The sequence below is a fragment of the Chanos chanos genome, chromosome 3 (genome assembly GCF_902362185.1).
Source record: "Chanos chanos chromosome 3, fChaCha1.1, whole genome shotgun sequence".
In the NCBI taxonomy this organism is placed as follows: Eukaryota; Metazoa; Chordata; class Actinopteri; order Gonorynchiformes; family Chanidae; genus Chanos; species Chanos chanos.
In genome coordinates this window covers 37,625,001-37,638,713 of record NC_044497.1, presented here as the reverse complement: position 1 = coordinate 37,638,713, position 13,713 = coordinate 37,625,001, and the positions used below count along the sequence as shown (strand labels likewise).

Genomic DNA, 13,713 nt, shown 5'->3' with positions numbered 1-13,713 from the left:
TGAGCTGTAGTGTCCCTGAGTAATTATCAATCAGTCGCTTCCCTCCCTGCCTCTCAGGTTTACTTGAAACTCACAAGCCTCTGGTTACCAAACAATTTACCTAACCAGTAGACCTACCATACCACCATACAGTTCACCAGTGTTAAATGACCGCTAAGAATGTTAATTATGCAGATGTAAACACATTTAAGAGCTTATATAATCCATATTCCTGAGAGTAAAGCAGTGTCACCTCTGAGAGACGATTTGAAGTTTTTTTTCGGAGTCCTCTGATGCTCAAAGTTATTTCCACATAGTAAAAAACAGTAAATTAATAAATTAATAAGTAGAAATATGTTTGGAACCACTATTTACCCCATAACAAACATATACATTTTCAGACTCAAATTCTTGACCCCAAACACCATGTATATTTGACCTTTCCCCTGCTCCCACCGTTTCTCTCAGTCCCTCTGTGTGTGTGTGTGTGTGTGTGTCGTTATGGTTCTTTACTCACAGTAATAGTGTGGTAAAGGGAGGAGTGTGTGATTAGTCTGGGAACCTGTCAGTGAACTGGAGATGAAAGGAGGATCAAGGAGAACAAACAGACCTGGGAAAACTCATCCTCCTTATCTAACACTCCCACCTTACTCCCCTCTCCCATGCTCTCTCTCTCTCTCTCTCTCTCTCTCCCTCACACACACAGACACACACACACTCCATCCCTCTCTCTCCCTCTAGCTATCACTCCTGACAGCCACACTGTGTGTGTGAGTATGTTTTGAGTATGTGTACCATCTTTGCTATGGCTTATGTTGGTCTGTAATCGAAGAAGGTCTTGTTCACTACCCAGCAGTGAGGTACTGATTGATCCCATGTGTGAGTCTTTAGACAAACATGTATGCACACCCATCTACCCACATGTATCTTTCTGAGAACCGGTTAGGACTTCTCTGGTGCCAGTCTCTTACCCATCAATGATCACCACGGTAGAGTGGAATAGGCTTGTTTTACGCAACAAACAAATGCATACATACAGGCAAACACACAAAATTATACTTCCATGATTTCACATGCTCTCTCGGATGTACTTGCACAGTTCAAGCATGCCCAACGGTGAGTAAAAGATCATGTTTTAGATGAAGAGATGGATGTTTGATTTCAAGTGCTGTAGCTTTGCAAAAGTTGATTTAAACATTGTAATGGTACATGTATTTCATAAACATGTTTTATCTTTCAAAATCATTCTCAGATTTTAACTTTTCCTGGAACACAGGTGTAAGGCTTTTCTCTAGAGTACTCCTTTAGTTTATTAAATCTCAAACTAAATGTCCTAAGTCTCATTCCTGGATTCACTCATACCATACCATTGCTGTACAGATAAGGCATATTAAAGATATGGATTATAATATTTCTTTAAATACCCTAATGTTTTGGTATGTATATGTGCACTCTCTTGTTGTAGTCTGTGCATTGTCAGCCTGCCCACTCACAGAAATAGCCAGAGTTTGGGAGGGTCAGGAGTGTACACGAACCACTGTTTTTTTTTTTCTCCTCTCTCTCTCTCTCTCTCTCTCTCTCTCCCTCTCTCTCTCTCTCTCACTCACACACACACACACACACACACACACACACACACAGAAAACTTGTGAGCTGATTCTTAAGTTTAAAATTTGAAGAGTTCTTTACAGTTATTTTACATACATTAACACCTTGAGTGTTACCAGAACTTGTGAGAAGACACTGTTTTCTAGTGCTTTCATAATTGCAATTGCTCTGATGAGAGTGGATCATAAATAAACACTAACAAGCTTCCATAATGACAGTGAGAGTTCACTAAACCCTGGGGAATGTGAACTCCACAGATATTACAGTACAGACTGTATCAGTGTTTACGCTGCTCTCTCATCAGTAAAGTGCTTGTACTGAATCACAGCTGGTTTTCTCCTATTATGTCTGGATTTCTTTATTGTGTTTGTTTTTAGAATGTGTGCACAGCTGCTTTTAACCCACAAGTGAAAACACTCATTCCTTTAAAATCTGAATGCACATGGAGCTTCAGACAAGTTTAACGGACAGTATAGCTGCTGCTGGAGGGTAATAAATCAGTTTGTTTAAAGAATATGTTACAGTGAAAATCTGTATTTTAATAACAGAAATTATACATGATTTAAAAATCCCCAAAACTGATAGAAATTCATGGACTTTATATACAAGAATTAAAAAGTCTCAAAATATAGAGGACTTATTTTGCAGAAAAATGATTGATAATATACAGATTGTTTGATCTTCAATTTGTCTCAAAGTGCATTCAGTAAGATGTAGCCCAGACTCTTCTGGAATTTAAATACATAAACCAGAGCAGAGGATTACCACGAGACAGCCTCAGTAAATCCAAAATGCACTGACCACAGAGAATGTCAAATTTGTGTCTGTCACCCATTGTCATAAGGCTCTGAAATGAGGTCTCGTAAAGTAATTTTACAAATGAAAGACCATCCTGCTTCAAAGCTTAGCATGGGCTTCTGGTGGCAAAGGACAGCTGAAAATATGCCTCACTTTCCACACAGTCTCTTGGAAGAAAACTTTAACCAGTCACATTGCCTTCCACTTTTTCACTTTTATCCACATCTTTCCATAGTAAAAATGACAGAAAAAAAAAACTATGCAGCTTTTCAGCAAGGCTTTTTAAATCTCTCACTGCTGCAGAATCAGGCCACATCCTAAGCTGTGGCAGGACAGAGAACTATTCTGTCCAAATCATCTTTCTAAAACACTACAATCCTTTTCGCAGGAGCAGCGTTTTGATTGGCTGCTTGCAGAGTGTCTCTTTAAGGTCTTTATGAGCATTAGTGGAGTGGATACAGATGAGTGGCCCTCTTTCAGGTACTTTGAGGGCTAAGCGGTTGGTGCTCAGACAGGTGGAACAGAGAGTGGTGTGTGACTGACTCTCCGCAGGGGGGGCTGGGGTTCTGTGGCCTTAAACATCCTTTGCCCCCCCCCCCCCTCCCCCTCCCCAATACACCTTATTGTTCAAACTTCTGTGATGTGTGTGCACGCATGTGTGGATGGGGAGCACCTTAATAGACTCAATATACCCTCTCAATAAAAACACTTGTAGAATGAAAGGATGGAAGTTTCTGGAATGTTCTTACAAGAGGAGCTCATAGTTATTTCCAGATTAGAACCATCAGGAAAGAATCCTGAAAACAAGAGAAATACATCAAAGCCCTCCTACATTTACAGACTACTGTTCAGTTTTACAATAACCCACATGCTGTTTTCAATGGCTCTTGCTCTGGATTAACTTTGACCACCCAAACATTTGGAACTGAGGATTTGGGAGAAAAGAGTTGAATGGCAATGGTTTAATCTCTCGAAGCCATTAGAGCTTGAAAAACTCAGGACTGAATGGCTGCCACTTTACCACTTAGCTCTGCCCTGACCCCTGATACATCACAGGGCAGTGATATTCCCCAGAGTTCACTGATGAACAGACAGTGAACAGACAAACAGACACAGACAGAGAGAGCGTTCCTCTGGAATGCTGTGCAAGTGAATGAAAGGTTGGAATGCGTATTGGTTTACTTCATGTATGTGCAGTCTGGCTGTCTGACAGTTGTGTCTAGCCTGAAGAAAGTGTTTGTGAGGTTAATGTTGTTTCTATGAAAGAGCTACAGAAAAGCACATAAGTTATCATTTTTATCCTGTTTTTCCCCTTAAGAGAAGTCACCAGGAAAGAGAAGGATGGTATTTCCTGTATGAACTGGGAGTGCCAACTTCATATGTCCAACAGCCGCCCGTGATCGGTACAAGACTGTAGTCAATCTGTTAGTGAACCTTCCCCTAAATTCTCCTGTGTGCCCTATGTGACCAGAATTATGTTACATCTGTCTTTGAGCTCTGTCTTTCTTCTGGTCTCCATAAACCATGTATCACTACGGCAACAGTTACTAAAACAGGTATGTTCTTAACTTTTAACTTTTAGTTAATTGCAAATAACACATTACATACACACAGACACAGACACAGACGCATACACACACACACACACACACACACACACACACACACACACACACACACTAACCATTAGGGATCAGCAATCATCTGGAAAGTTCCTGTAAACATGAACATTTATTTTTCTTGTCCAAAGCATATGAGGGTATATTAAGCCTGCTGGAGACAAAGGCGAACTATTTCAGTGAAGATTTGGACAGTCACAGCGGGGGGTCGTCTGGAGAGACCGTATGAGTGATGCGGGCTGACTCTGCTCTCCGAGCTCTAGGGTTAATATTGTTTATCGGGAGGATGACCCGATCTAAACGGACCCTGTTTTTCTCCACGGTCCTCATTTGTCGTGACTGTATCTGTAGGCTATTTGTACTGAACGCCAAGCAGAGATCAGGTGAGCATCAGTCTGAGAACAGACAGAGATCCAACTGAAACTTAACAGAGATTCGGGCTGAGATCTGACAGAGACCAGAATGATACTGAACCAAGATCATACTGACATCAGACACAACCATCCTGTGTCCTCATACATTGCAGGATCCCTGAGGTATAAGGCAGTTACTGAAAAACCTGAGCTGTAACTTGTCATCATAATGTATTTAACTTGTATCAAGCACTAACAATTAAGACAGTTACTTGAACTATTCCTCTTGTTGTAAAACCATTATTACTAATAATGCGGTAATGCAATATATTAGTGAAGCACAGATACTGTACAGGTCCTGCCTGTAGACACCTCCCCAGTCTTGATGAGTGTTTAAATGGGAGTTCATATAAATATGAAGTGGAGGAGTTACTTTGAGGACAGCTCCCTGACAGCGTGGCATCCAAGGGGAAAATACTATAGCAGTATGTCCAGAGGAGAGGCTTGTGAGTAATGAGCAAAGCAGGGTTGAGACGTTGTGATGTCATCACTGACTGAGCCAGCCTGAAAGATATTTAAGAGCCATTTAAAGACAGATGGTGACAAGAGCAGCAGACTATAATAACATGGTAGGATTTCCAATGCCGAGATTTCCTTCCTTCAGTGGGACTTCTTAAATATATCGTCTCTGTCCAGAGATTAGGGAGGATTTCATGTGTTAAGGTTCTAGAAACCAAATAGACAAAGTCGCTACGTAATCAGAAACCTGTTACAGAATGCTCAAAGTCTGCAGCTCACCCTCCCCCCAAAAAAACAAAAAACAAACTGTCTTTCAGTCACTGTGAGAACCAAAGGAGGATTTGACAGTCAACATTCCTGACTAACAACATTTCTTCAATTTCCCAGTAATTACTGCATGCTGGGGCATGACTGCTACAAACAACGGACATACAACTCAGCCATATCTCAGTGGCGTCAGTATACAGATTTCCTTCACAATGAAACTGTGTTTGTATGTATGCGTAGTTTTAAAGTCATCTCCCATAACACAACTGAAAGGAGGTTTGTGAGTCAGTATCTTTCTGGCATCAAAACACGTCAGACTAAGAAAACAGCACAACATACAAAGATCTTCACAGAGAAAGGAACATTCAGTCCAAGCAGTTGCGTATGAAACAGTGGTGTCAACCTTACTCCACACAAACACGTTCCACCTCTGGGTTCTGTGTATTGCTCTGATTCCCATATAAAAGAGAATTATTAGCTGGCCAAAGCAAACAAATGAAGATATGCATCATTTTCCAAATGCAAACAATAAACACTTCTGCATCTCTGTCTGTGCTGGGTAAGAGAAGTCCTGCAGCTGTGTGTGTGTGTGTGTGTGTTGGTTACCTCTGTATGTATCTCTTGGACAGTGCTGAGAGTGGAGGTTACGGCGTGTGCTAGTTTATTTGAACGGCAATGCTCCACTGAGCTGGAATCACTACCCATGGCTTTTAAACCATTAATGGCAAAAACATAGACTGAAATTCTCATTGTGTGAAATGCTGGTGTTGGCAGGACAATCTGACATGGCACAGTGTGAAAGGAAAAGAGAGGAGAAATTCTAGGTTAAAGGAAAGTAATGAGGTAAATCCCACCTGTTTTGATAAGAGCAAAAAAAAAAAGAAGAGAGAGAGAAAAACAAACAAACACAAACAAACAAAAAAAAAACCCAATGGAGCAAAGTCTCTATATCTGTTTCTATTTGCACAACAGGTGAAGTTTATCATGTCAGAAATGATGAATGTGCAGTATTGCTCCACATGTCTCTGGTATTTGTCAGTGTGTGAGCTGGGTGGAGCTGCTGCAGCTCTGAAACTCAACCAGGTGCAGATAATGGCACAGTGACAGGCCAAAAGCCTTTGGATTACTGCGGGGTGACACATTTTAATGTAGGTTAACTGGTGAAGCATTAAGGTTAAGCTTTGGATTATGTCCTCACCAAGAGTGAAGTTAAGTGAAATGATTACAAAACACGGGTCAAAATTATGATAATGAACTTGATAATCCCCGGTGTATTATTACCAATCCCCCTGACGTAGCACATTACCTAGACTGCATCAGGCTATTGTATTCTGTAACACAGATTAAATCATTTTTCATTTGTCTGGATCCTTAAGGAGTAATCATCACGTAGTCTCTAGTGTTTCATATTACTCTGTGTCATTAATTCATAAATTAAATGAGATCATCCTTAGTGTAAAATTGCACTGAATATGAGATGCTGATGTAATCCACTGGGTTTAGGGTTAGGGTTTGGGTTTCTATAATAAAATGAGATAATCTGTGAAAATGTGAAATTAATTCTGCCAAGGTCTTTATAGGTCTTCATCCTGACATAAAAAAAAAATTGAGAAAAATGTAAAAGTACATGATTCTGGTTCAATGTGTTTTTGTGTCCACGTGTTTGGTGAGGCCTGCCAGGAATTGGCAAACAAAGGAATGAGGGCTTTTTTTTCCATTTGGAATTTCTGTGATAATGACGGAAAAGAGAATTGATTTCACGCAACAGTGGGTCAACAGTGAGCCCAAGGTATGGAGACACAAAGAATCAAGGAGGAGGAGGGAGAGGCAGGAGAGGAGGGGGGATGTTCAGTAGATCACTGATAGATATCATACACAAACACATACAGAGTGTGTCAGTACACACACATGTTAGACTGAGCATTTTATATCATTATATTAGAACATTTTATATCTAAAATGCCTACAAGATAACAGTAATTCTAGAGGGCTCTCTAGGATTTCTCAAGAGCGCGCACACACACACACACACACACACACACGCGCGCGTGCGCACGCACGCACACACACACACTATCCAGCTAAACTACAGTACTGCACCAGACAGATGGGGAATCCTTTTCAGCTGCCTAGCAGAGACTGTGCCTGAGGGCACTGAGTGTTGCTCAGACTCAAATAAAGGAGTGAGAGTGGATCTGTATGACGGCCCGTTAGTCTGTAAGATACCACCTTATAAAAGGTCATGAATGATTTCTGTTATGGAGCATGCATGGAGCATCACTGCATTATGCCACTGTCGGAAAGGAAATAAACAAAGGAAAAATAAAAGGCATCTGTCCTGCTGGCATGGGAAGGTATGTGTGTGTGTGTGTGTGTGTGGATACTAACTCTATGGGAAAAAGGAGATAAGAGTCATCCCTGTTGGTCTCTATTGACATGCTAACAGCCTGCACGTTCAGTGACCTCTGAATGAGGAACCATGCTGGTATTCTCGCAGTGGACAATAAACAAAGAGAACTGCTTACTACATCAGTCTTCTCAACATCAGTGGACAGAGATCAGTGGGACAGCTCTGGATATGGTTTTTCTATGATTGTGTGTGTGTGTGAGTGTGTGTGTGTGTACAGTCACATTTACACACTGGCACATCACTGAGCCCATCACCGTGAGGCCACAGGTAAAGCATGTGGAAAGATGTCTGGTCTGCATTAGAGGTGTGTGAGTGACCATGGTAATGAGTAATGAAGGAACCCCTGACTGAAACCAGCTGTGCTGATGATCTAAGTCTGTCTTTTCCTCATACAATGTAGGAAAACTATATGACTCATTTCTGCACCCACCCTGATATTACCCCTAGATCTTAAAGGCCTGGATCCAGACCACTAAATTAATGATGAGAATTTCACATTAGATCAGTGTGAATGCCTCCCAGTGTTTGAACACCTTTCATATGACCACAATTAGCCTTGAAACAAGGCAAAAATGGTCACGAGAATGAGAAAGGCTGAGACCAAGAATGAAATAGAGAGAAAGAAAGAAAGTGAGAGTGACAGAGATAATCACACTGAAAAATGTTCCGTTACTGTGGTGCAGTTACATACCGAAGCCATTAGAGGGCACAAAAAGCCAGTGAGCAGACCTTGACCTCTCTAAAATGTCTTATTGCTTAGTTAGAGAGTCCATCTAGAGGCCAACATACAAACTGAGGAGTCTTCCCACTGAAGTCACAGTTGTGCAATAAAACCTAAACAATGCTTTAAATGATGACTTTAAAGGCAACATATCTATCATAAAGTATTTGTTTGTAAATAACATTATATCTGCCCCATTTCATGACTGATTGAACACTGGACAACAGACAGAAGGCTACAGATTGTGAAAACGTAAAGAAATGTGTGACAGTTCTCTTGGGGTCAGAAAACAAGAGGCTGAGAATCAGTTTGATGTAAACAAGGATAAGACACAGGTCTGTTGTGATGTTGTGTAGTGCACTATCAGCAAGTTTATTGCAAAAGTGTGTGTTTTTGAATTCTGTTGTCCTCCATCATGACTGATATGTATGCTCAAACTACACACACTGATCCCCAGGATTGCTGCAGAAGCATTACCATGACAACCATGTCGCTTTTAAAGTCTTGGACCAGGGACTGCAGCATGCCCCCTCCCTTGATACACACAGAGACATCCACACAAACACCCCCCTCTTTATCTGCAAATGGAGTGTCTCTGAGCATCGAGGCAGAAAATGCACACATGTTCACGCATGCATGCACATTCACACACACACATGTGCACACACACACACACACACAGACACACACACACACACACACACACACGCACACAGACACACGCATGCACGTGCACAGGCATAAACACGCAGGCATGCACGCACACGCGCACACACACATACACACACACATACACACACACACACACACACACACACACACACACACACAATACTGAAGTGTGTCCTCTCTTCATATACACATACTCTCAGCACAGGGGGCAGAGTTGTTATTGTCTGTACATTCCACTCACCTTACATAACACTAACAATTAGCAAAAGCATATGTCCTGTGATATCCTCTCAACAGCGTAGAGGGATAGTTTCACAGTTTAACAGTTGTAATAGTGGTTGCCATCAGTATCACTAATCGACACTGTGATGTCAGAAAAAATGCTTGATGGATTTGCTACAGACTCACACAGCCTTGCAGTGAGTCAGAGTGTGTGTTTGGGTGTGTGTGGGTGTGTGTGTGTGGCAGAACTGGTATACACAGAGTGAAATGTTTGTTGACTCAGAATGCTCCTTTCGTGAGATGTGTAGAGGACACAGAAGATTGTGGGCTTGTGTGTGTGTGTGTGTGTATGTGTGTGTGTTTGTGTGTGTGTGTGCATGAAATAGGGTACCCCATGACCAATAGCTGGTAACCTCAAAAGACAGCAGGGGCCCGTTCATGTTCCCGTGGAAATCCTCAGTGACCCCCCCTTCACTTTGAACTTTTGACCCAGTTTGCGCCCCCCTCCCTCTCCTGTCATTTCCTGAGGAAGTATGACAGGACCATGACTAAGGAATTCGTGCGTGCCGTGAAGGAGATGGAGGGATTTGGGTGGAGGTGAAAACTTAACCACGGCCCACCCAGACAGGAAAAAAAGGAAACAGAGGGAGAGAGGGGGAAGTGAAGTCTGACAATGGAAACACGCTACACAGTCACCCTCAGATCTCCAGAAAACTACTCAAAATTGCTTGGTTTAAGTGAGTATCATTAAAAACAGGACAATATGGCTTATTTACACACACCGCTCTCAGCAGAACTATCAACAATTAGTTTTTCATTGATAAATTCACACTCCCAAACAACAGATCTTAGAGTAAAGGACAGCGTGAGCCTAAACCACTGTGACACGGCTGTTAACTTCATATTTACCTATGAATGTCTCTATCACACACACACACAGACAGACAGACAGACAGACACACACACACACACAAACACACATATACACAAACACATTCACACACCATACACACACATACACACACAAACACAAACATACACTCTGGCCTGGCATAAACCCATTTCTACAGTCTTGCCACTAACAGACAGAGCACAGAGCTCCGGGGAGTGTTATACAATCTATAATACATGACCTGAGAAATTAATCATGAGCCAGGAAGGAGACAGCGAGAGGCAAGGGTCCATTTGTCTGACACTCTGGAGGAAAATGATTAGGGAAGAAGGCCAGAGAAAAAGAGACGTTATCTTTATTTCTGCTCTCATTCCCAAAATGTGCCATTCACTCCCTGTTTCATTGTGAATATGCCATAGTCTGATGAAGGGCCAGGAGGATGTCTGTGTGTGTGTGTGTGTGTGTGTGTGTGTGTGTGTGTGTGAGAGAGAGAGAGAGAGAGAGAGAGAGAGAGAGACTGAATCACTGTTTAATTACTACAGATATTTTTCTCCTCCTCTTGCTGAAAAGATAAATGTAAATAGAGATGTTATTCCTTGACTGCATTGTATGTGTTAAATGGTCTGTAATGGACCCATGGTGGGCTATCAATCATTTAACATTTCAGCTCATAAGCTGACAATGACTGATTTTCAGTCTGATTATGGTGCCCTAGGGCTGACTACTCCCCACTGCTCATCTTTAAAAACACCCCCCGCCCCCCTCTCTCTCTCTATGTCTCCCCCCTTAGGAGCTACTCTTAGATGTTGTACTCAGAATGACATGAGAACATATTCAAACAGTCCTGACAGTACACACAGCTAGTTCTGGATCAGAGGTACAGTGAGATGCAATGATGAGATTACGCACTAATAATAAAAATAACACTACTTCTAGGATTTTCAGATACTAAAACTATGATGCCATGATTCCATATACTGAAATGTGATTTGCTGATTCAGAACATGTTTCACAAGCAGAGACGATAAACCATAATATTCAAATCACATGTAAAATCATTCATACGTTCTTTGTGTGAATAGGTTCAACAGGTTGGCTGTTCATTGGCCAATGATTCAGCTGTCAGAGGTGGGGCAGGTGTGTTGTAGTACATGCAATAGCTGACAGAGGTAATACATTTGAAACATGTAGGAATGAATAAAAAAGATGCGGATAAAAGGAAAGGAACTCTTATCAACTGTCAGAGCATCAACTGCTGGTGGTGGCTATGGCTAAATATACCACATAACCAAACGGCCCAGTAATCAGAGTGATGTGTGTTACATTCCTAAGTACGACCTCTCTCTGCTGTTGTGTCCTTGAGTGAGGCTGCATCTCTGACAGAATAACTGCAAGAGGCTTTGGATAAGAGTTCAGTGAGATATTAATAAATAACTCAGTTGAAATATAATTAATATTTAATGCTGAACAACACAGGTGTATGTGAGATTTGCTTTCAGAATTGTTTTTTCAAAGCAACAACTGTCTATTTGAAGCCTTGACATGTACACACACACACACACACACACACACCCCTTTTTATCACCTGCACATAGGAGAATTTGCCCCCTGGACTGTCTTAACTCCCCAGAGAATGATTTCCTGCTGGTCAGAAAGCTTTGTTGTGGTTGTCATGGAGATTTGCTAGCTAGACACTGTTGAGATAAATTGTATATTTTGTGTCTGCAACTCAAAGGTGTTTTATGTAAATGCAAAGTAAATATATGAAATCAGCAAAACAAACTTCTGGGCCCATTTATTACAAAGCTGTGAAAGTCAGCCAATACACTATTGCTCCTACCTGGGCCTCACAGTAAAAATACATCACTCTCAAACGATGAAACATTATGAACATTCAGTGACAAAGGCACAATACCTAAAATGATAGATGCCTCTGTTCAGTGAGTGACTTGGGTGTAGGTGTAGGTGCTTTACACACACACATGACACACACGCAGACAAACACTCACAAACACAAACACACATGGCAATTAAAGAATTCAATTAATTCACGAGTGCCTATCACACAGTTACCACACATTGCCTATGTCAACTTTAAGGGATGGGGTTGCTATAGTAACAGGCGAGAGCCACACTGGGGGGCGCCAGATTACGCAGGTCTGAATGAGCAAGGGTGGTCAAGCATGTTGGGTTCTGTGTGTATTTATGTGTGTTTGCAGCCGTGAGGTGTGTGTGTGTGTGTGTGTGTGTGTGTGTGTGTGTGTGTGTGTGCTTGTGTGTGCATGATGTGTGTGTGTCTAAAACAAATGTCTGCCTGTAGCAACACAATATCAATACGTGGCTCAGCAGTGAGTCACATACAAACAGCACGACAAAACCTGAGGACACAATGAGGTAATAAGTTACAAATTTGATCCATCAACTCAGAACATCTCAAAACAATTTACGGATAACTCCAGACCAGCAAACAAAATGAAAAAATATATCCAAATTGTTTTAAGAAAGATAAAGGGTTCCAGCATATACAGTGTCTCACAATTCAAAGGACCTATGATTTTTTTTCTTTTTTTTTATCAGGACCAATCCAATCCCAACACTATCTTTGCATTCTTTAACCATGCTTATTGTACAATATCACTCCAATATCAATCACTCTCTTTTACTCCAACAGGAAGTATGGGTGTTTGTGTATGTGCGTATCATAACATCATAACCTCTCTCCACAATTTAATAAAGAGAAAGATTTGCATTACCTCATGTGTGTTATAGAGGGGAACGCCTGTGTGTGTGTGTGTGTGTGACCTCATCAAAACCTAGGCAGGGTATTTGACAAAAGCTTGCAGACGCAATTTCTGTCCAAACTCTAGAGGTTTCTGTCCTACCCCCTCTGAGAGGTGGGGCAACACAAACGTCAAACAGGCCCAGAATAACACCAGCATTAAGAGCATGTCATTGCATTGGGACTCAGATCTCTCAGTGACTCACAGATTAATGAGAACGAGGCTGCTCAGTGCTGTGAGGTGGTGATGTAGGAAGAGTGATAAATCTGACTGCTGGGACACTCTAAGAGGGTTTACTCTACCATCCACCACAGAGACCTCCTTCAGTCTCTTAATAACGCAGCCAAACTGTTGACTTCAACTTAGATCACATTATTTTTTATTAATTATTAATCGCTTAGTTTATTATCACCCGGGGCTCTTCACTCATCAGCCAATCGCAGGTTCTTATATTAAATAGAATCAGTGAACTTCAGTGAACTGAACCTTCCTCGTCTGAGGTCAAATGCGTGTTGTTCCTTTCAGATTAAACAGAATGTATTTGTTTTTAAAGAGCCTCTCAACCAGTCTGTGTGGGCTAAGTGTGTGGGCTGCATTGGATTTGCGTGAGAGACCTTTCAAATATTCTGAATTTGTCAATTCCCCCAGAATAATGAATAAAGTGAGAGTAAGATATTAGCATTACATGAATTTAGGAATGGACCGGTGATGCTTTTGGGCTGATGGCTGAAAAAGAATATGCTGATTCAAACTCACTAGAGTGGATAGGTAAGCTATCTTTCACATACACACAGGACAGATGATAAATACTTCTGACTGAGTGTGTGGTATTTGAAAGGTGCAAAAGGGCTCGTCCGGGATTTGAACCCGGGA

The 13,713-nt window shown here is 41.5% G+C and overlaps 1 non-coding gene across 1 annotated transcript in view; it reads right to left on the bottom strand.

Annotated features, from left to right (window-relative positions):
- Positions 1-13,686: 13,686 nt before the first annotated feature.
- The window catches only part of trnap-agg (transfer RNA proline (anticodon AGG)), a 72-nt gene continuing 45 nt past the window's right edge, over positions 13,687-13,713 (bottom strand). The window contains exon 1 of the tRNA in view: positions 13,687-13,713. This exon is cut by the window's right edge and continues 45 nt beyond it. This is a non-coding gene — a tRNA (tRNA-Pro).